The sequence below is a fragment of the Hemitrygon akajei genome, chromosome 17 (assembly GCF_048418815.1).
Source record: "Hemitrygon akajei chromosome 17, sHemAka1.3, whole genome shotgun sequence".
Lineage (NCBI taxonomy): Eukaryota > Metazoa > Chordata > Chondrichthyes > Myliobatiformes > Dasyatidae > Hemitrygon > Hemitrygon akajei.
The window spans coordinates 56804734-56829850 of record NC_133140.1 but is presented as its reverse complement, the minus strand read 5'-3'; the positions used below and the strand labels follow the sequence as shown (position 1 = coordinate 56829850).

General features: G+C 38.5%; 1 protein-coding gene across 16 annotated transcripts in view; it reads right to left on the bottom strand.

The window, feature by feature from the left end:
• Positions 1-25117, bottom strand: part of znf469 (zinc finger protein 469) — a 465067-nt gene that overhangs the window by 24937 nt on the left and 415013 nt on the right. The window contains exon 1 of one of the 16 annotated variants that reach the window (XM_073070195.1): positions 1320-1417. The exons of the other annotated variants lie outside the window; for them this stretch is intronic. The gene's annotated coding sequence lies outside the window, so the exon portion shown is untranslated. Of the gene's footprint in view, positions 1-1319; positions 1418-25117 lie in introns of those variants that run through there. 16 annotated transcript variants of the gene reach the window in all.

Sequence of the window (25117 nt, the reverse complement as noted above, 5' to 3'; positions counted from 1 at the left end):
GGAGTTGTGTTCAGATTCTTGTTTGTGATATCTATAAAAGGCTTGGTTGTGAGCAGGGACTCAACACCCCCCCCCCCCCCCCCCCCATGCAACTGGATCTTGCAGTCATTCAGTTTTACAATCATTCCTGGTTGATTTCTAAAGAAATAAACTGATATTAAAGAGTTTGAGTATCAAGCAGAACATTACAAATAATTTAGAATTCTAATCCATAGATCCGTGGAAATTTACAGCAGTTTAAGCCATTCAGTCCATCAGTTCATACCCAGGGTGGCTAGGTGTATATGCCAATGTTTTAAAACATCTTGGGGAAAAAAGTGAAGATAATAATGAGCGAGAATTGAGGAAAAATCAGAGGTTAATTATATATCTATTTCTGAATAGAAAAGTGACAATAAATACTGATTTAGCATTTAGGTTGAGCATGAAATTACATACATCTGGCTGAATACTAAATGGATTTCATGTCCAGTATAATGTCAACTACTATTTAAAAGAACTGAAGGTGCCTGGAACATTTAGAACTAAACACAATACTTGGGGAATTGTTTTGTGATTGCTCCAAAAATAAGCCAGTTAGAGGCACAGGCAGACATATTTCATGTATACAGGTTTAAACCTATACTAAACAGTGTAGGAAGCTATCCATCACATCAGTTTATCGTCTAAATAAATAAAAATCCAGCAATGTTCTAGTAGCTAAAGCACATGATAAAACATTTCAAATTATGAATTTGGTTCTGCAATTATTATAGTCATAACAATTAAAAACTGTTACAATTACAAATAAACCAGATCTATTGATGAATTTTGTTGCAGTTTTGTCAAAATTTAAGACAAATTTCCAAGGTGCAAGTTCACTTTTTATTACTTCACTACAGATAGATTTCCATATTGTCCTGAAAATTTTTGAAGTTAAAAGAATGAAAATCTCCTCAAGCAACACACACAAGGCATCTGCAGATTTCCTCTTGTCTATGAAAATCTCCTCAAACAACTTTAATCCCCATAACAACAGAAGACATAACTAACACACGCAAAATGCTGGAGGAGCTCAGTGAGTTAGGGAGTGTCTATTGAAATGAATAAATAGATGACGTTTTGGGCTGAGACCCTTCTTTAGGACCAGAATTTCTTATGTTTTTGAAGACACAAGTATGCTACTTAAATACATAAATTTGGTTAAAAGATATTTAAAGGGAATACCAAAAGGCAAGAAAAGAAAAAAAATAGAGATCGGAAAGATAATCAGTTTTAGTGCATTAACGTTATATTTACAATGTTTCACTAAGTGACTCTAGCACCTACTGTTAACTTACCGCCGAGTGCAGCAACAGCAAAGTGTTCCCATTGTCCAAGCTTTTTGAATAGGTTACGAGTGCGGACTACACGTTTAAAACAGCTGCATCCAATAACTATTAACATCAGCCTAACATTTGTATAGTTTATTTTAAAAAGTTGCACATTCAATGGCTTAAGTATATATTTTGTTATAAGTTTTTTGGGCTCTATTTGACTTGTGTTCTGTGCGCAGTTGGGATACATTTTGCTCCTAAAACAGCCAACACCAAGATAAATCTAATAACTACCAACATTCAGATTAAATATTATTTTCCAAAAATGGTCTGACAGGCCTGTTATTTGTTTGGGCTTCATTCCCTGACATGATCTACAAACATTTACTTTCTCACTCATTTGATTTTGAGGCTCTGATGATGTCTTTTGGTTGGTCCTACAATAAATATATTCATGATTTTCGGAAAAGATTTAGGCTTGAGCAGTCTGAGTGTTCAAAAGTTCATTTGTTAGCTGCTTTCCACGATACCTCTGGTTTGTGGAGTGGGAATCCCACTGACACACCACCCATTATATCCCCAGACATAGCAAGAGGAGGCTGCTGTACCTTAGCTGCCCTTAAAAGCCAAGAAAAAGCAAGTGATTCTTACCATAGGGTATAGACGAAACGATAAATCTAAATGAAATAACTTCATTATCTTAGCTATTGCAGTTATTGTGTGATGTATCCAGAATAAATGAAAGGAAGATTTGATACTATTCTATATTTAACTGAAACCATAACTTCTCTAGAATTTCCACTATGTTTGACATTCCCTAGAATTTCAAACTGGTGGCAGACGGGAATTTCAGTCTCAGAAAGCTAATTAATTTTATAAGATTTTAAACAAAGCCATATGTTCATACAGCATGGAACATGTCCTTCAGCCCATTGCATTTACCCTGACCATCAGGCACCCATTCACACTAATCCTATTCTCTCCAGATTCCAGCACATGAGGAACAATTTACAGTAGCATCTTTGGAATGTGGGGGTGGGGGGGGGGGGGAACCAGAACAACTGGAGGAATTCCACAGAGTCACAGAGCAGCAGTTACATTAAATGTGTTGCGTGTCATCCAAAATATGCTTCTTAATTAAGTATGCTTCTTTGTTTATGCGAATCTTCTCTTTTCCCCTTCCAAATTACAAAAGATTTTCCCCAAACATAACCCAAGTCCAATTCTTAATTGCCTTTTTCCATTCTGGGTGAAATCAGCCAACTTTCAATTCAATTGTTATATATTTGGTTGGTTTAAATTGAGCTTTAGTAAACTGTGCTACTGTGGGAATTTTGTACTCAGATAATTTAGTCTCAGACTAAATTAGTTCCCCACAATTTAGCTGCTGACTGAAATAAGAAAATGTGGAAAATAGGCAGCATCGGTGGACAGAGAAACTAAATTAATACTTCTAGACAATGAACATTCATTAGAACTAGCAAAATGAAAAATAGGGGTATGTGTTTAAGTGGCATATAGGATTCGATTTTTGGTTTTCAGTAGCTAACTGGATTATTTTTCTTCAACTATAAATATCTTTAACTTGCTCCTTGAACCCCCATAATCATTCAACAGAATATATTCATTCATGAATACACAAGAAACACATTGCATGGGTGATTATCGTAAAATGTAGAATTTAAGTACTTCATAAACATATTTGCATATTCATCCAATCATTTAATGGCCAAAGCACTAGCATTAATGTCTAAAAATAATCTTATAATCTTCCAAGGAATATAAGAAATGAGAGTTTTATGAAGAACTCAGTTCAAAAGGATGTCTGACACAAATATTTCTGCAGAAAAGAACACACACTGAACACAACTTCTGATTAAAAAGAAACCCTTAGGCTAAATTCATGTCATTCAACACTGAATTTCCTACTTGATGGCACAGGAATAAGGCTACCATCTCCATGTTGACCTTTTGTCCATTTACCAATCCCATCTGCCTTCACTGGGTCTGTATCTTTCCACGCCTTCCCTAAACGTCTCTCAATTCCATTGCCACCCTCATAGTGCATTTCAGATAGCACCCTCTCTCTGTGGGGTGAGGAATTTACTTCACAAATCCCCTTTAAAACCCCTTCCTCTCATTTTAAACCTATGACCTCTTGTTTTTGAGATCCCATCATGGGAAAAAATAGTTTAACTATCTACCCTAATGTAATCGTAAAAACCTTTGTGATGTCACCCCACACCCCACCCCTTTGCTCCAGAGAAAACAATCCCAACCTATTCGATCTCTCATAGCGCAAGAACTCCAATCCAGATTGCAATCTGGTTAAATTCTCTATACTCTCTTGAGTACAACAACATCCTTAATATAATGTCACAACCAGAGCTGCACATAGTAGTCCTAGTGCAATCTAACCATTTTTATACAGAGTTACAATATAGCAGTATTACAATATAATATACATTTATATTCTATGCCTGACTAATAAAGGTAAGCATATAGGCAGTGCCCAAGTTACGAACAGAGGGAGGAGAACGCAGTCTGCCATTTTAAGACGCCATCTGCCATTTTAAGTCATTGCCGTTAACACTGTGTTGAGTGTGTAACTTTGTATTTGGCTTAAATATTTCTTAGCAAGATTCACCCTGACCACCCCCCCCCCCCCCCACCTTTCCAGTCAGCACTGCCCCCACTTGTCCTATTTAACATGTCTGAGTACGGGTGGACTTTAGGACCCGGGGGAGCAGAGGGCCCATGGCTGCTGCTGAATCCGCAGTTTTCTGTTCCTTGACGGAGAACGATCACAATTGAAAATAAAATGATAATAATAAAGCGATCGGATAGAGGTGAAATGCCATCAGTCACTGGAAAAGCATTAGGCTACAGTCGGTCAACGATGGGAACAATTTTAAAGGATAAAGTGAGAATAATGGAGCATGTGAAGGCCCTGCCCCGATGAAAGCTACAATTATTACTAAGCAACGATACCACCATTTTAAAGTGGATGTGGTCTAATGAAATACTGTAAGTCAAGGCACTGAAAAGGAGAATTTACAAATAAAACAGTACAGGTGTACCCCATTTTTCGAACGTTCACTTTACGACAACTCGTAAAGACCTACATTAATACCTGTTTTCGCTAACCAAAGAGGACTTTCACTTTTACGAAAAAAAGACGCCCACTTTATATGTGTGTTTACCCCGAGAAAGACTACAATGACTGTGAAACCTTGTGCGGGCAGTTGTTTGCACATGCATGTACGTGTGTAAGCACCGATTTTTTTTTCTTCAAATCGACATTGGCTCGCTGTCTTCCCGATTTTGATAACTGAAACTACACCATATGTATAATAATTCTACTTTATATAGGATGTATATATATCATATCATTCCTGCTTTTACTATATGTTAATGTTATTTTAGGTTTTATGTGTTATTTGGTATGATTTGGTAGGTTATTTTTTGAGTCTGGGAACGCTCAAAAATTTTTCCCATATAAATTAATGGTAATTGCTTCTTTGCTTTACGACATTTCGGTTTACAAACGGTTTCATAGGAACGCTCTACCTTCAGATTGTGGGGGAAACCTGTAAGTCAATTAAGACATTGGGATACTTTTTAAACATTTTTAAAAGGGTGAGAGTATAGAAAGAAAATTCCAAATGCTATCTTTAAACAGACAAATGGATGATTGAAGTAAGAGCCACACAGTGACCTGAATTTGAATAGCATAGTCACACCCCCACAAACCCACAGCCACTGCACTACCCTATCCACCAGAGCCCCGCATACCTCACCACCCTAAACTCCACAACCTTATCCCTTCCAGCCACATGTAAACATCCACCAGCCCTACCCTCAAACCTAATCCTAACGTCCAAGGAGGCACCCCCCCCCCCCCGATAACCCTTGGCACACCCTGATTAACCCTGGCCACATCCAAACAAACCCAATAATTTGTGTAAGGAGGAGCAAGATCCAATAAAGGCAAGTGTTGGACCAGGTTAATGAAGCGGTGGGCCAGATTAAAGTGGCAGGGTTGCGTGACACTGAATCTCGAGTGACGAGATCAAGAAGCACAAGAGGGATGATTCGTTCACTGCCCACATACTCTATACCTAACCTCCCAATAACACGCTCTTCATTCTCCTGGTCCACGAAATGTCAATAAAAAAACCTAGGTATCTGCAAGAACCAGTAAGTTAAACTCAAGCTGGGTCCACAGAAAACAAGTCACCACTAAACTCATTGACAGGGTGGAGTTGTACAGAATCTCCAGTAGACACTGTTAATTTAACTCAGCCAATCCCAGTCATGCAGATGCCAGGTATTGAGGTTTAAGATACCATAACCCGCAGAATGACATGCCTCTCATTATCTTGGTCCATGGGATAAACTCAGGCTGGGCCTGATCAATCCTGGTTGGGTTGCCTGGGAAAGAGCTTGGTAAGTAGTAAAACTAAAAGAAGTTAGAGACAGGAAATGATTTGGGTTTGGACAATTCCGAAATAAAAGAGAAATTTTAAACTTGTTATATTGTTGGACAAGACAGTGATGTTAAGTAGCTGGAACAGGAGAAGTGGGTGAAAAAAAGCTTGCTATAAATTAGAACACAGCCAGCCAAGTTTTGAACAAACTCATCAAGGGTTGGAATGTGAGAAGCCTGAGCATGATGTAGTAGATTTGACAAAACATCATCACTGGGTGCTCAATATCTTAGGTTACATGCTGTTTCAAAAGAACAGGCCAAAGCTGAAATGAGCTGGTGTGACATGGTTAATCACAGAAAATACCACAGCAGTGCTAAGTGACAATATGAAGGCTGTGGAGGGTGACGTGGAACTGGCTTGGGTTGAAACCATGCAGAGCAGGGGAAGGAAAACACAGGTGGCAGTAGTTTAACAGACCTCTAAAATATGACCTTGGAATAGCTGAGAACATAAATGGGGAAGTATCAAGCATATGTTTGAAGGAAACTGTAATTATCATGGGAGAGTTTAATCAACATGCTAATAGACAACTGTTTCATTCTTCATTACACTTGTGTACGGGAAATGACAATGACCAATCTTGAATTAACTGGATGAACCAAACTGGCAAGGGTATCGTAGGGAAACAATTGTGAAACGTCTCAGGGATTGCTTTTTAGAGCCATTCATTGCAGCGCCTACCTGAGAATGGGCTATCTTATATTTGTTCTTGTGTAACGAGGAAAAATTATTCAAGGGATCTTGTGATTGCAGATGCCCAAGATGCCCAAGAAATTAGTGACCACAAAAAGATAATACCAAATGCAATTTAAGGATGAACACCATTGATCCATAACCGGTGTCTTAAATTTTAATAAGAGCAATTTTAATAGCTAGTTTGTCCAAAAAGCCTATAATGGAATATCAATCCATGATAGTTCTATGAGAAAGATGCATGACCAATGGTTAACGAAGGAAGTAAATGATAATGTTAAATAGAAAAGTAGGCATACAAAGTAGGACGATAGTGTAGTAAGATCAGAGGACTGGGAAAATTTAGGACTCAGCAGAGCAGATTTACAAGGACATTGCCTGGACTGGAGGGTGTACCTCATGAGAATAGGTTGAGAGCACTTGGGCATTTCTCCTTGGAGTGACAGAGGATGAGAGGTGACCTGATAGAGGTGTATAGGATGATGAGAGGCATTGATCATGTGGATAGCCAGAGGCTTTTTCCAAGGGCTGAAATGGCTAACATGAAGGGGCATAGTTTTAAGGTGCTTGGAAATAGGTGCCGAGGGGATGTCAAGGGTTTTTCATACAGAGGGTGGTGGGTGTGTGGAATGCACTGCCAGCGGCGGTGGTGGAAGTGGATACATAGGATCTTGTAAGAGCCTCTTAGAAGAAGCTTCTAAGTACATGGAGCTTAGAAAAATAGAGGCTATGCGCTAGGAAAATTCTAGGCAGTCTCCAGAGTAGGTTACATGGTTGGCACAACATTGTGGGCCGTGGGACCTGTAATGTGCTGTAAATTTCTATGGTCTATGTAAGACTTAAATGCTTATAAAGCACAAAATGGTTTTTAAGGGAAAACCTGTACATAGTATAAAAAGTTTCCATGGATATATAAATAGAAGGAGCACAGTTAAATAAGGGGCCTCTAGCGAATGAGACTGGTGAATTAATAACAGCAAAACAATAAATGCCAATTGGATTAAGTAAATTTTTTGCATCACTTTCAACAACAGATGGCATTGTCAATATCCCCAAAATATTAAGACAAGCTAACTTCAAACAATGTGGAAGTACTTACAAAAATCCCATTTGGAAGGAATGAAGTATTGGACAAACTCAAGAGGATAAAGGTGGATAACTCACCAAGGATTGATGTGGCTGCAGAAATAGTGAATCCATTAGTTGAAAATTTTCATAGCTCGCTGTACTCCAGGAAAATGGAAAAGAGCCAATATGACTCTATTGTTCAAGAAAGTTAGTATGATAGCTATTATTCTCAAGATGCTAGAGTCAAAAATCAAAGGGGAAATAACTATTAATTTAGGAAAGCTGAATATAATTAAACTGACAATTTCATTTAACAAATTAACTTGAATTCTATGAGGATGCAATAGGGAGAGTTGATGTCAGATTTCCAAAATGCATTTGACAAGGAGAGGGTTCTGGGAGAAAGAGGGAGCATGTGCAAACCTCATGACAGGCTGGCTGTGGGACAGGGCATGAGCCAATCTTTGACTCAATTTTGCCGATTAAAACAACGGGGGAGATTGAAATATCCAGGCGAATGCAGAAGTTTGGAAATCATTTGTGTGTTTTAGCACTCTACAGCCTCCAAGAGGATTCTGGGAGACAGAGGCCAGTGTGTGCAAACCTCATGGCAGACAGGCTGCGAGCCAGTGTTTACCTTCATTCTGCCAATTAAAGCTTCCATGGTTCGCTGATTAAAGCAAAGAGGGAGATTGAAACATTGAGGCGAGTGTATAAGGTGAGCACTGGCTGCTTGCTTTTTGATCGCTGGTGGAGTCACTCTGCTACCAGAGAAGGGGAGAGCCTGGAGAATGTTATCCAGGTTTTCCGTGTTTTGGATATGGACTTGGACTGTAGACTCCCCCCCTCCCCCCCAAGTCTTATTGTTTTTTATAGTCTATCCTTTTTTTTGTCCAATCTTTCTCGTTTTTTTGTGCGGGAGGAGGGATTTGGGGTTTATGTGCTATTTCTGCTTTTGTATACTTTGATAATAAATGAACCTCTGAACCTTTTGGTACTAAGGAGATTTACCAGGCTAATTCATAGGATGAGAGGGTTGTCCTGCCAAGAAAGACTAAGTAGCTTGGGCCTGTATTTCTAGGAGCTCAGAAGAGTGAATGGTGACTTTAAACATAGAAGACGTTAAAGGGGCTTGACAGAGTACTGGGAGACTCTCAAACAAAGGGATACATCTACAAGATGAGGGAGGGACGTCATTCGAAACTGATGCATGTAGAAACTTCTTATTGCAGAGGGTGGTGAATCTCTGGAATTCTTTGCCCTGGCAGGCAGTGGAGGCTGAATCATTAAAATGGAGGTAAATAACTATTTGATAAATCAAAGAATTGAGGGGTATGGGGAACAGACACAGAAAAGGTGTTTAGACCAGGATCACATTTAATGGTGGGACAGGTTTGCTGGGCCTGAAGGCCTACTTCTGCTCCTATTATCTTGTATTCACTCTTTGAAAGAAATCCATAGGTTGTAACATAGCTATTGCATGGCTTCTGAAGACATTTATACCTGTATTAGGCAGTAACTGAGTCAATTACATTTAAAATGTAAATTGCTTATAGATAAGATTCTGTAAGAACCAGAACACAAGCCTTTCTTCTTTTTGCATTAACCACATTCATACATATTACCCCATGAAAGTGAAATGCATCTTTTAATGTACTGAAGATATTAAGAATACACTTGATCAAGGATTGCTTACACTGAGAAAAGCCTTCTTAACAAGATAAATATATTTTAGTTTAAACAATTACCAGTATCAATGAACCTAAACATAAAAATCAATCATTTAATTTCAGTTGGAAGTGGGTAAATTTCTTGTTATTATTACTGTAATTCATATTGTAGAAACATAAGTACTTTCACTTTTCTCAACCAAAAACCTCTCCATTTTGATTCTGGTGCTGTTAAGGTTTCCTACACTTCCCCAACAATATGCCTACAATTGAATTTTAAGTTTTCATTACAATGGAATAACATTTTCATTTAGCAAAATAGTCATTCTCATGATCTATGCACAGGATTATCATCAGTTTATGAGATAGGAAAAGGAGATTTCTGTATGTTCAAAGGAGTCCTTTTGACAAACAAAGTGCAGCAAATTAATATGGAAGCGTTCAAACTGAAATAACACAGCTGTGTCCTACTGAACTAGCACACTTCCCCAAAGAGGAAGGAAGCTTAAGAAGTACAGGTTGATCAGATACGAGTCCCATTGTTATCCTGCCTGTAAATGCAAATTGTAGAAAGAACTGACGTGTTTTTCAGAAACAAAAGTCTGCTGCATTGGCATATTTACTACAAGAAAATTGAAACAGGTAATTAAAAAATATTTATTCATGAGTTGTAGATGTCAAGGGCAAGGTCTCCATAAGTTGTCCATCTATAATTCTCCCTAGCTTAGTGGACTGCTTAACTGTTGCTGATGAGAGTTTTGTGTCCACCACACTGAAGAACCTGGTGTTGCATATGGACTGGACTACAAAAGCATGGCACATTTTCTTTGTTCAAATTTAGCAGTGAAACATATATCTTTTTGTCAATATTTTCATAATACTCATCACTTACATAGTCATTTATCTAACATATTTATCTCAACAGGTATTTAATTATTTATATACATCCCCCCCCCCACCCCGCCCATCATAAGATAAGAATTCATGTTGACTGATCCTTGTCCATGTTATGTTCAGCATAAGCCAAACACTACACATCATCAAAAACACACCATCCCTACCGTGAAGCATGGAGGTAGCTACATCATGCTGTGGGGATGCTTCACTGCACCAGGTCCTGGAAGTCTTGTGAAGATTAGAGGGTAAAATGAATGCAGCAAAATACAGGGAAATCCTGGAGGAAGACCCGGTGCAGTCTGCAAGAGAACTGAGATTTGGGAGAAGAGTTGCTTTCTACCAAGACAATGACCCCAAGCATAAAGCCAAAGCTACACAAGAATGGCTTAAAAACAACAAAGTTAATGTCCTGGAGTGGCCAACTCAGAGTCCAGGCCTCAATCCAATTGTAGAGATCTGTTTACACCTTGACATGAAAGAGTCTTTTTCTATTGATCAGTGTCAAAAAAGCCACATTAAGTCCATTGTGATTCAATGTTGTAAAACAATAAACCATGAAAACTTCCAAGACAGTGGGGGGGGGGGGGGGAATACATTTTATAGGCACTATATAGGCACTTTGCTGCTTAATTTGTACAGGAGACAGTTGTACAGAAATTTCTAAGAGCATTACATACCTGCACTTGTTTGCCCATTAGACACTACACCTTGCTTAGAGAAACCCTTTCAAAAAAGTGTCAGTTGCATATGTTTGTGTTCAAAAAGCAGTGGTTTTTCCCAGCGATAGTCGGTGAGAAATAAACAGCAGGACAATTAAGAACTGTTTTGCTCACTGCGGTTTCAAGCATTCAGGCTTTGGGATGCCATAAATAGCCAAGGAGTGAAAATGAAACAATTTCATTTTCTTCAAGTTAGGAACTACAAAGAATTAGAAGGTATTAACAGTGCTCTTGAATGTTGTTGTGAAAATGAAGATGAAGATTTGGAGGATGCAATTATTGAAAGTATTGTCTGAAGGCAGTCCACTATCTGCACTAGATGTTGGCATTGATTTTATTCATTTACAGTCAGTCAAAAGAATACAGCAGCATATACTGGATTAATTCCTCCATCAATAACTATTTGGAACTAAAACATAGTTTTACACTACTGTAGTAGGGTTGGTAGTGTTCTCATTTGCTCTGTATTTCATTCAAGCACATAATTTATTACTCAGTTAAAATTAATTTGCTTTTTTAAATGCATATACTATTTTGCTGATATTTCAGGTAATCAGGGCAACTGCTAAATTGGGCTAAAATGTACTGGTTCTGATGTAACTGGCATCAACTGTGTGTCTAGTTGATAATAATCATCAGGCATGCAATCAAACTTAAAAAGTTTGGATAGTCTGCAAATTTCTATTTATAATAATGCATTGCTTGTAATAAGTCCACAACACAGAATAATTTTGTAATAGTTACTGTATTTATATTTCTCAGTGCTAAACACAATTCTATTAGTCTATGATTAATGCTAGCTTATTAGATAATTTAAACAATTTAAAGTATATAAATACTTGAACAATGAGAATACAATTTATTACACACAACAGAATATCATTACTGATTGTAAATGAAACAGTGACTATATTAAAATCAAATCTGATCCATATTTTCCTACTTCGTTAGATAAAAACTGGAGTTTGCATGAGAGATATAATTGTTAATTTTTCTTTCAAAATTCTAATTATTTAAGCGTTCTCATTTTATATTGAATGGTGAGAAATGGGAAATAGTCTCCTAGCTGAAGAATACATCTCTATAAACTAGAAACTGTTAGATGTTTTGATGGAAGTCAAGATTTACAGGTCTCTGTGTCACCATTGCAATGTTCTTTAAAAGATCACAGCTCATCAAATACACATTTTACACATCTGACTTTGGGTTATTGGTTAATTATAGAATAGACTGAATCATTCATTAAACCTGCAAGGTAAGTTGGTAAGATTTTGGACAACTCTGACTATGGCTTAGTAATTTGCGCAAAGATATGCATATGAGCTTCCAAATGATGTGGAAATACTTGGAACAAGTTACAGCTACTGCCTTAGTGAACTTGATTGTTCCCCCCTCATTTCCAATGTTTTCATTTTGGATTTTAATTTCTTAATGAAAGACACCAGGACAATTGGTATGAACTGACTTTTAAAAAGCATACTAATTCCACCATAAAGATGTAATCTTCTCTCTTATTTCTCTATTCCTTTACCTTTCAGAGCTCAATATGCCTTGAACAGTCCAGTGCTTCTCCATCTTTTCTTATGCTTCACAGTTTGTGGCTTGGCCATCAGACTTCTTGGCTTTTAGCTCTGGAATTTTCATGGGTTGTTCGATTTCTCTTCTTCTTGGAAGTACTCCATTAAACTTCTTTCCCTTAGTCACATATCTTAATGTCTCCTTTGGCTCGTAAATGTTTTTTTTCCCCCTAGAATTCATTTTTATCAAACTCCTAGGCTTAATGGTGGTTTGTAAGTGCAAGTCATTGTTCATCTGTGCCCACACTTGTGCTAGTTTTCTCCTGAAACTACTTTCAAACAGCTGCATTGTGTTCCAAATGTTGAATATAAGTTGCAGTACATGGATAACTAATCCATAAATTTAAAAGCCCATAACACAGAGCAATAGCGATACGAAAATAACACAATGAAAGTGCTAAGTAGAATTATTTTCAGTGTTTACCAACAATGTTTGTTTCAATGTTTGCATGCCACTTCATTTCAGAATCATGCACAAATGGGAAAAGTGCTTTAATCAATTGCAGTTCACTGCTGTTTAGTTTGAGTGGTTTAGTTTGAACATTCTCCCTTTTTTATAGACCTGATTGTAAAGCAAACGGTCTTATTTTTGCATGTTTGTGCAAAGTTTCCAAAATGTTTACTTTTTTTCCCCACAAGGATCAGAATAAATATTTGAATCAGGTATTTAAAAAATGCAGCAACTGGGACCAGAGATAAATAGGCTGAAGAAAATTAGAATAAGGCTTTAAAGGAGGGATGAGGATCTAAGAGCACTTTCAGCCTCCACCACTATCAGTGAGTCATTCTACCAGTTTATTTGAAACCATGGGGAGCACCAATACTAGAACTCACGGAAGCATGCAAAACACATCCACTAAGACCATGGAGCAGGGTAATCAGCTGTTGTTTGTATATTTTTCACTATACAGTGTAGACAATTGATTTAATTAAACCCTTTTTTGTCAATTGAACTCTTAACATACCGTAATCAAAAGCCAAGAGAAACTATGACAGACATTCTGTTCATATGTAATTTTGCTTCCTCTTCAATTTTATTCACTTATGGGTTATGGTTACCGAGGCCAATATTTACTAATCATCCTAAACTGTTCTTGAGAAAGTGATGAGGATCTGTCTTCTTAATTCCACTGCAATGCTTATGCTGTTGAAGTTGCTCTCACTGTGCTGCTAGTTAGATAGATAGATAGATAGATACTTTATTCATCCCCAGTTGTTCTTGAATTTTAACCCATTAATAATTTTAAAACATTATATATAATTTAGAAGTAATCTAAATTTATAGCTGATTGTGTGGCCAGGTTACTGAGGTTCTTGACCCATTGTTTTTCAAACAGGTGGTCATTCAGCCCATCAAGTTAATGCTAGCTCTGAGAGAAATCCTATTTATCCACTTAATTCCTATAACCTGTGCTCTGTCAAATGTCTATCAGCTTCCCACATTTACAGTCACCGTCATTCCTGCTAATGGTAACCACTGGCAATGATAAAACTTTTCAGAATGGCTAATAAGTTAGCAGCTTGTCTAAGATAAAGTTAAGGTGCCTTAGGGTTAGGAGGAGCTGTATTGACCTGGACAAATAGAGAACATTGTCCATGTAGTGGAGCGTTCTACATGTTCAGCTGGAGCTGCACTCATCCATGTGGGTACAGAACACTCTCCAGTACAGCAGAAGCTGCATTCATTCAGGAGCTGGTACATTTTTCAATGCAATTAGTGCTGTTCTCATCAAGAACATTCCTTCACAGGCCTGACTTACTATTTGAAGATGGCAGAAAAGCTTTCCAAACTTGGGATTAGTTGTTCATACCTGTGTAATGCCATGCTTATGAGGTGGTCTTGCAGCCACAGAAATAATCTCCTGATTTGTTCAGTTGTTAGTGTACAGTGATTAACAGTATCTTGATGGTAAAGACTTGAAAATAGTAATCCTTGTGAATGTTAAAGAGAGATGAAAGACAATGTCTTGTTGGAGATTGTTGTTATGTTATACATATGTGACAAGAGTGTAACTAGCCTCATGAGTGCAGGCTACCTGTCATGATGCACATGGGCTCACTCTGCCTCTTGGTGATTATGAACCTTGGTAGGAACTTTGGCTGAAATATAAGTCCTGACAGCACATCCAGGGGTTCTCCTGCTGCCACGTACCTTCTCGTGGCTGTAGTCTAGCAAAACCCAGTAGCAACACAAAAGCATTTTTCACTTCAACACAATTTAGAAATTCAGTTCTACGAAAAAAAAACCTCACCTCCTAATCAGTCTCCAACAATTCCATAATCCCTTTAGCTGTTACTACAGAGGGGTTCTTTCTGCTGTTCAGGTCAGACCATGCTTCCTGTGAGTATTTTGCATAAGACCTTAAGATACAGGAGCACAATTAGGACTTTCAGCCCATCCAGTTCGCTCCACCATTTCACCATGGCTGATCTAATTTTCCTCTCAGCCCCAAATTCCTGCCTTCTCCCCATATCCCTTCATGCCCTGACCAATGAAGAATCTATCAACCTCTACCTTAAATACACATAAAGACTTGGTCTCCACAGCTGCCTGTGGCAAAGAACTCCACAGATTCACCACTCTCTGGTTAAATAAATACCTCCTCATTTCCATTCTAAAAGGACACCCCTCTATTATGTGGCCATGCCCTCTGGTCTTAGGACAATCTCACATAGGAAACATCCTCTCCACATCCACTCTGTTAAGCTCTTCCACTATTCGACAGGTTTCAATGAGGTCATCTCTCACACTTCGGAATTTCAGCAAACACAGGCCCAGAGCCATCAAACGCTCTTCATATGACAAGCCATTCAATCCTGGATAACTGATTCAACACATTGTTAAGGCCCAAGTTGGATGGAAAGCTTCAAATCAACATTACACAATGTCAGTGGCTAACTTCTCTGTATAACTCTGGCAAGCACACTTGCTGACTAATCTATTTGAGAAGACGCTCAAGGCTTACTGGGAAGTCCCACTTTCAAGTTGCAATCACAATTCTTACCAACGTCATAGTCTTTTTGATGGGATGAAAAAAAATGTGGTAACGATCCTGCTTCCTGGCCATTTATTCCTATTCAAAAGCATCTTTGGAACTCAGTAATAATATCCTAAGAAAACATCAGGGTGGTAATACCAGGAAAACCAAGACCCACATCATGAGGATGTGAACCTTCTCTGTAAACCAACAAGCAACACCCAGAGGGATCTGGATGGAACTTGGGAGAACAGAAGTTCTGCTACCACTTGTTTTCAGCAGCAGAGCTGCATGGTTAAGGTAATGAAAAGGCATCAGTCATTCTGCATTATAGAAAAGCAAAAAGAATGTGAAATAATTAGTAAAAGTGATGAAATTCAAGAAAAGAAAATGGATTTCACTGGTTACCATTTTCTACATTTATCTCTCTACAATGCATTTACCTGTATATTCACCTTACATTATTAATGATTACATATTTATATATGATTGTAATTCCAACTAGTAGGCAGCTATTGATCCCAGGGGATCATGGGTTTGTGCCTCTGGTGGACTGTGTCCTCTCCAGGACGCAAGCCTGGCCAGGAAGATTTGAAGAATTGGCTGTTGCCCATGAAACGGGTTCCCCCTCTCCACGTCACTGTAGTCCAAGGGAAGGGCAAGTGATAGTGTCGTCGCTGAGGTTGCCAGAGTGAAGTTGTAAACAACATCAAACTTCCTTAGGACACCCGCTCTGGATTTCTTCCTCGGGGTTTACTCCCAAAGCCTTTCCCACGGGTGGGTATTGCTGCAAGGCAGCAGAGGTTTAAAATCAGAGTTATCCTTCTCCTAGGCTGGCTGACCATTGGCTGGCGAGCCTTGCCTGCCCAAAGTAACTGGTTTTGAGGTGCCAGTAGCCTTTGTCCTTCCTCTTGTCAGAAGAAACAGTTCTGCCGGGCCTAGTAGCTAAGCCCCACGTGAAGGCCAAGAGTTGGACTTGGTTGACAGAGGCCGTTAGAGACACTGACCATTTGGAGCACTTTATAGGTAGTGGGAGCTTTTAACAAGTATACACATGATAACACAACACTTTAACATATTCTAACTTGTAAGCTTGTTATTATTTTCATGGTTTAGAAAAATTCATGATGAATCTCAACATGAGTATTAAAATTGGATCTCAAAAATAATTGTTAGTTAATACTGGTCCTTTTTGCAAAGGCAATAACTTTTCACCGAGTAAGGAATGGTTATGCAATGATTGCAGCAACATTCTTGGATATTTCATCTCAATTAAAGCAGCAACTGGAGGACATATAAGGCAATTTTGCTTAGTTCCAAGACTACACACTGGAATTTAGATGTTAATATGAATGTTTCTTGTCCTAAATATTTGAGGAACTTGCTGAAAATATTGTTCACCTTAATAATTTACATCAAAAAGCAAATCAACCACACTACCAACAACATACTAATGACTGGAATAGGGCTTCTTACAAATACTGGGTGCAAAACCAATGCCGGTGTGATGAGATCAGAAGACCATGAAGTACAGGAGCAGAATTAGGCTATTCAGCCCATTGACTCTGCTCCACCATTTCATCATGGCTGATCTGTTTTCCCTCTTCAAATCCATTCTCCTGCCTTCTCCCTGACTAATCAGGAACCTATCAATCTCTGCCTTAAATACAGTCGGCCCTCCTTATCCGCGGGGGATTGGTTCCGAGACCCCTCCGCGGATACCAAAAAAAACGCGGATGCTCAAGTCCCTTATTTAACCTGTCTCAGTGCGGTGGTCTTTAGGACCCAGTGGAACCCCGGACCTTATTTAACATGTCTCAGTGCAGTAGACGTCAGGACCCGGCTGTGCAGCTCTGAATCTGCAGTGTTTCTGATCATGAAAATAATCACGATCGCGATTGAAAATAAGGTGGAAGTAATAAAATGACTGGAAAGAGGTGAAATGCCATCGGTCATTGGAAAAGTGTTAGGCTACAGTTGGTCAATGATCGGAACAATTTTAATGGAGCATGTGAAATGCCCTGCCCTGATAAAAGTTACAATTATTACTAAGCAACGCAGTAGTTTAATTATTGAAATACATATGTTTCTTGTGTTTTATATGCATAGAAAGGTAAAATATGTACTACATACTAAGAAAAACGTTTGACTAACTGACGCTAAATAATACTGGATCTACCTGTTCCGACTTCAAATCCGACTTAAAGGCAGACTCACGAACGGAACTCATTCATAACCTGGGGACTGCCTGTACTTTTAAGTCATTTCTAGATTATTTATAATGCCTAATACAATGTAAATGCTATGTAAATAGTTGTTATACTGTATTGTTTAGGGAATAATGACAAGAAAAAATAGTCTGTACATGCTCGAATAATGAGTGCTGGAGAGAGAACTTCCGGGTTTTCCCGATCCGCGGTTGGTTGATTCCGCACATGCGGAATCCACGGATATGGAGGGCCGACTGTACACCCAATGAGCTAGTCTCCACTGCTGCCCATGGCAATGAATTCCACAGATTCACCACCACCTCACACAAGAAATTCCTCCTCATCTCCACTGTAAATTGATGTCCCTCTATTCTGAGGCTGTGTCTTCTGTCCTAGACTCTCCCACTATAGGAATTATCCTCTTCACATCTGCTCTATTTATGCCTTTCAATTATTAGGTTTCAACGAAATTGCCCCATCATTCTTTTGAATCCCAGTGCGACTGAATACTCCTTATATGACATGCCGTTCAATCCTGGAATCATTTTCATGAACCTCCTTCAAACCTGCTGCAATGTCAGCACATCTTTTCGTAGATAAGGGGCCCAAAATTGCTCACAATACTCCAAGTGAGTAGTCACCAGTGCCTTTTAAAGCCTCAGCATTACATCCTTGCTTTTATACTCTAGTCCTTTCATAATGAATATTGCACTTGCCTTCCTCACCACCAATTCCACCTCACTACTTCCTCAACACTACCTGCCCCTCCACCTATCTTCATATCGTCTGCAAACTTGGCTACAAAGCCCTTAATCCCATCATCCAAATCATTGACATATAACGTAAAAAGCAGTCATCCCAACACTGACCCCTATCGAACACTACTAGTCACAGGCAACCAACCAAAAAAGGCTCCCTGTATTCCCACTCTTTGCCTCCTATCAGTCAGCCTTCATCCCTCTTGAAGAATGACATTTGCAATTTTCCATGCCAGAATCTAGCAATTCTTGCAATTTCCCCAGCCACCTCTTTCAGTACCCTGGGGTGTAGTCCATCTGGTACACATGGCTTTTCCACCTTCACACCTTTCAGCTCCCCAAGCAGTTTCTTCCTAGTCATAGCAATTGCACTCACTTCTACCCCCTGATATAATCAAACTTCAGGCATATAGCCAGTGTCCTCCACAGTGAAGACTGATGCAAAATACTTACTAATTTCATCTGCTATTGTTCCTCCCCCCCCCCCCCCCCCCATTACTACCTCTCCAGTATAATTCTCCAGTGGTCTGATATCTAATACTGCCTCTCTTTTACTCTTTTTTATATATATGAAAATTGGTATCCTCTTTGGCTAGCTTACCTTTATATATAATCTTTTATTTTCTTATGGCTTTTTTAGTTGCCTTCTGTTGGTTTTTAAAAGCTTCCCAGTCCTCTAACTTCCCACTAATTTTTATTTTATTACATGCTCTCTCTTTTGCTCTTATGTTGTCTTTGACTTCCCTTGTCAGCCATGGTTGTGTCATCCTGCCACTTCTGAATTGCTCCCAGAAACTCCAGCCATTGTTGCTGTGCCGTCACCCCTGCTTGTGTCCCCTTCCAATCAGTTTTGGCCAGCTCCTCTCTCACGCCTCTGTAATTCCCTTTCCTCCACTGTAATACTGATACATCTGACTTCAGCTTTTCCCTCTCAAATTGCAGGGTGAATTCTATGAAATGATGATCACTGTCTCCTAAGGGTTCCTTTACCTTAAGCTCACTGATCAAATCAGGTTCATTACAACACCCAACCCCGCATAGCTTTTCCACTAGTGGGCTTAACCACAAGGTGCTCTTAAAAAGCCAGCATTCTGTCTCTTGGAATCCAGCACCAACCTGACTTTTGCAATCTATCTGCATATTGAAATCTTCTATGACTACTGTAGTAGTGCCTTTCCGACATGTATTTTTTAATATCCCTTTGTAATTTGTAGCTCACATCCTGGCTATCATTCGGAGGCCTGTATATGACTCCCATCAGAGTCTTTTTACACTTGCGGTTTCTTAACTCTACTCACAAGCATTCTCCATCTTCTGAACATATGTCACCTCTTTCTAAGGATTTGATTTCTTTTTTTTTAACCAATACAGTCATCCTACCCATTCTCCCTACCTGACTGCCCTTTTGATATAATGTGTATCCTTGGATGTTAAATTTCCCAACTATGCTCTTTCAGCCATGGTTCAGTGATGCACACAACTTCACACCTACCAATCTCTGATTGCGCTACAAGATCATCTAACTCATTCTTTATACTGCGTGCATTCAGAATATAATAACTTTAGTCCTGCATTTGTCGCCTTTTTAGATTTTGTCCTTGTGTTAGACTGCAACTCATCTCACTGACTGCAATTTTGCCCTATCATCTGCCTGTCCTTCCTGACAGTCTTACTGCACACTGCTCCATCCATGGGCATGCCCTATCTCAACAAGTGTAATAAGGTCAGGCTCCATTCATATTCACATCACAGTTAGGATATTACTGCTTTTAACAACATGCTAGATTAGTTACAAATTATAGGCTTACTTCAGATAAATGGGTAATATATTTTATAAATCCTTGCAGTTGTGAAAAAGTCCAGGACCTTCAATCTATGAAAACCACCTTTTCTGTGTTGGGCACAAGCAACTGAAAAATTTATTTCAAGTTTAAATCTGCTCCATTCACTATTCATTCGTAAAATTTCAAGGTGCATTTCCTGAGGAAGTTACTTTGCTACTGAAGTCTTTGCTCATAATTGGCCAATTAAGTCAAAATGTGATAATTGAGGGTTATGGAGGGCTGTGGTCCAGGTGCAGGTTGATAGGACAAGACAGAATAAAAGTTCAGCACAGACTAGATGGACTGAAGAGCCAGTTTCTGTGCTGTAGTGCCCTATGTCACAAAATGTGTTTTTGAAATTTACTTCAAGGAATGGAATGTCCTATAGTGTTTGGCCTTTTTGGCTAGGCTCAGTGATGCACATATATGTAATATATTGGAAATTTTTGTTTGTACAAATAATCATCTGTGAACAAAACACGCATTTGTTAAGATTTTGAACAAAAAAAGCAAAAATTAAATGAACAATTTTTTTAACAAAATGTTAAAACTTCCGATTAACAGTCTATTTGTGATGAAAACTAATGGAATGAAAGGATTGGAATATGTATTTACCTTAGTATTCAAATTTAAAACAAAACCACAAGTGTATTTACTAAATGTTTAAGGTAGCTATGGTATTGCTTGGCTGATTAACTGTAATGCTAAGGTGCCAGCAGACACTTCCGCCAACTAAACTTTGGCTCTACTGTGAAAAATAGCACAGTATCTTGAGTGTCATTTCAAGTCTAACTGTTAAAACTTTCATTAATCAAACTTTTGTTAATCACAGTGGCATTCAGTTTAACTGTGAAACCTTTCAGTACACACCACGGCTACTACTTCAGCTTGCTGTGGAAATTAAGGTCAGCAACCAGAAGTATGCATCAGAGTGATGTAAATATAAAGGTTATAATTATAATGTGATATCATTGATATGGAACTCAAAACAAAGGAGTTTGTGCAGACTCTCAGATTAGTGTAGAAATAGCACCAAATTCCAAGCTGTCAAACTCACAGTGAATAGAAATATTTAAGTCTTGCAATGCATTCCTCATTTCTACCTTTGGGTTCCAGTCTACTCCAGCAGATTCCATGTGAAATAAAGGTTTCAGTGTTAAAAGGAAGGAAAAATATGAATGATTGTTTATTGATTCATCCAAATGCTGTAAGGGTCCATTCATTCTAGAAAACCTGTACTCATCACTTTGCCATGCAAAAGTAATCAGATCTGCTGGTATTGACAGTGAATTTGTTAATTACTTTACAGCTCTATAGGTCTTTATAGTGTTTGATAATAATCTTTAAAACTTTCCAAAAATATATTTGCAACTGGCTTTTATGGCAAATCTTTTTAAAAAGTAAATTTACTACAAATTGAGGTGGTGGTTTTATGCCATGTAAAAATGCAATAAAATATATTTAGTATTAAAATATGTTCACAACATAAGCTGAGGCACACATAAAAAATGTAGTTATATTTATTATCATTTCTAGTTAGCCAAAGATACTTCTAGCAAAATACCAATCTGTTGCCTTTACACCTTTTTGTGTAATGCTGCCCCACCTCAGTAAATTTAGCTTTCAAAGTAATCATGGTTTTGTCATTTTGCTTCTAACATTTTCACAAGTTTAATGAGTGATATTCCATGCAGAATTAATCATTGCTGATTCTGCAGCAATGCATCAAGCTACATTAACAATAAGCTTTTAAGCTTGTATTTAAACAATATATAGTTGTGTCTTGTTCTGATAACTCCATGAAATCATGACTAGAGTTTGCCCAGGAAAGTCTTATTGATGATCAAAAGTCAGCAAAATGTTAGGGGTTAATTACACAGTGGATGGGTCTATTCAAGAGTACCTTTAAAGCAGTTAAAATGACACAAGTTTTTCTAATTTTGCACCAGTTGCAGCATGCTTTTGTATTAATTGCCTACATTCGATTTAGCCAACTTGGCTTAACTTGCAATTGCTTCACATTTAACACAAAATATGCAGTGTTTAAATTTTATTTCCATCTACAAACCCTGAACTGTTGCCAGTACCCTGCAACCTCAAATTTGCCATTATAAAGAAGTAAATATAATTACCTATCTCAAGGTCAATTTTGTGGCAAATTTGAGAGTCATAGCTGGCTTTACAAAGTTCAAGTTGAATTGGCTTAAGTTATTAAAACTCTTGGGTTCCTTACTCTGATGTGATTTTAAAATGCCCCAATAATAGCTGTCTTAATAAGAAGAGTTTTCCCTCAGTTGGGGTTTTCATTGCTTGGAGTCATTTCATTGCTATTTTTATAGCTGGTATTTAAAGCAATACTAACCTAAAACTGCTGTTATGGGCTTTTCTATTCCCTGGAAATTGCTCAACATAGCACTAACATCTTATTGAACATTGTGTGTAAATACTGAATACTGCATATAAAGAGATCTTTGATGAAAATCACCAATTCACTGTATGGTTCTTTCACAGTAGGTAGCCCACACACATCCTTTAACTATTCACTTACAGTAATGAACTGCAAGTAGAATTGAGCTGTGCATTATTGAGCAGGAGTTTTAATAACGTTAGTATCAATGTTGGTAAAGCAAATACTCCAACTCTAGATGAGAGAAGCTTTCTCCACCCACCACCAAAACACATGGCACATATCTGAAACAGTTCTGCAGCTAAAGGCCCATTGAATTTCTAAAAGAAAAGCTCTTCTGTGGAGGCTAAGAAATGTTGGAATCATCACTCACCAATAATACATCTATTCACATGCTTTCCTTCACAACACAGAACAAACCTTGACATTCCTTGAATTTTACGAACACTGCCATTAAAATCACAGGGGCAAAGTTTTGACACTAAGTTGATAATCCATTGAAAGGTGAGTACGTTTTGCATATTAACTCTTAATTTGTGGAGGGTAAAAAGTCACATATCCCATTCAGATATAGAAACTGAAAATGCTGGAAATACTGAACAGTTTAGACAGCATCTCTGGAATTAGAAATAAAGTTATTATTTCTCATTAAACTGGAAAATAAAGTATAAAAAAAACTAATTTTAAGTAGCAGATGAAATCAGGGATCATTTGATCAGTGGTGTAATGGAGCAATACAGAGAGGCAGAAAGAAAGCCAACTAAGGAAATGAGAGCAGTTAGGGAATGGGAATACAAACAAAGTAATATTAAAGTTGCAAAATGCAGAGCTGTAGAAAATGCCTAAAAGTCAGGTTATGCTAACATAAACCATATCAATATCACAGATAGATGATTTGTAGCAGAAGTGGCTGGTTCCGATAAGAGATTGAGAAAACCAATCTTCTGTATTTGGAGAATTTAGTATCAAATTTGGAAGAATGTACCCGAACCCGAGAGAGACTTAGTAAGTTGAGTGTATGTTCTTTGAAGTTCAGAAGAATGAGAGGTGATATTGAGACAAGTAAGGGCTTGATGGAACATGACAGGATAGACAATGCAATGTTTTTACTAGTGGGAGAATGAAGGGACGTAGTTACAAGAGGATGGTCATTTAAAGTGGAGGTGCATGGAGCCTTTTTTTCAAGAGGGTTGTGAATTTTGGCAATTTGCTAACCAACAGCCTTGTGGAAGCTAGATCATTTGAAGCACTTAAGGAGGAATAAATTCAAAAAATATCAGGGAATTGAGGGCTATAGGAAGCCAGCACAGATAAGTCATGGTCACATTGAATGCCAGGGATGGCTTGAACTAAAATAACACCTCTGCTCCTATTTATTACGAAAGATGAAGTATGAATTTTCAAGCTTATTATGACATCACAGGAGGTCACAGACAGGTCAGAGTTGTAATAAAACTTGGCAGCCAATAGGCAGGGCAGGCTCATCCCTGCAGACTGTAAAGCAGTCACCCAACCTGCACTAACTATTCTATCAAATATACTTCTCCTGGACTATAATCACTGCAATCTACAGTACATAATTTCTCTCTGGGAATTGTGCTTTCGAACTGTCTGTACGACCTGGCATTTTTGTGGTATCCTGAAGGATTCCATGAACTGGATCTTCGAGAATGAAGGTGAGGCCACGGCAGCCGTTGCTGGAGTGGGTGGGGCTGGACTGAAACTTTGGGTCGGATGGAAATGGCAGGGCCCAGGCTCGGGAGTGAAAAACAAAGAACTGATGTTTAGCTGATTTAAGCACCGAGCCAGATTAAAGACATTAAGGGGTCGAGGTCAGGGGTGAAAGGTGAACCGATGTCCAGCTCAGTACTCCACGAACTTTACTTGCCTCAGCGCTGAACTGACTCTGCAGCTGAGGCCTGCAGCCGTCAGACCCTTGAAGCCAGAAGCTGTGGTTCATGTTCTGTGTGTTATTTGTTTATTTTTATTTATTGTTTGCATGATTTGTTCTTTTTTCGCACATTGTATGCTTGGTAGTCTTCTTGGTGTGGGTTTTCTCATGGATTCTGTGTTTCTTTGTTCGGTGGCTGCCTATGAGAAAGCAGATCCCATGGTCTACATTGTTTGATCATAAATGTACTTAGTAGTGTGAAGTTAGGGTTCCTGGAGTATGGAAGAGAAGAAGTTATAAGGACGGGTTTAACATTTCCTGCAGCTGCATGAAAAGTCCTTAAGCTAGGAAGTGGTTGCTAGGGATAGGATTGGATCAGAGTCATTAAGGAAACGGTCCTTTAAGAACACTGAAGGTGAAGAAACATCTGGCGATGGAATATTGTAGAAGCTGCCAAGATTAATTCAAGGCCAGTTCAATACAAGGGCTGTTAGGGCTTAAGGCTGGCTATTCCAGCCATTTCAGATGCAACGCTGCAGCTCGATAGCTTCACCAATCATCAAAGAGGGAGGACAGCTCAGTCTTTTAAAGGCAGAGGAGGTGGAATATGATTTATAACTAACTCATCGTGGTGCACA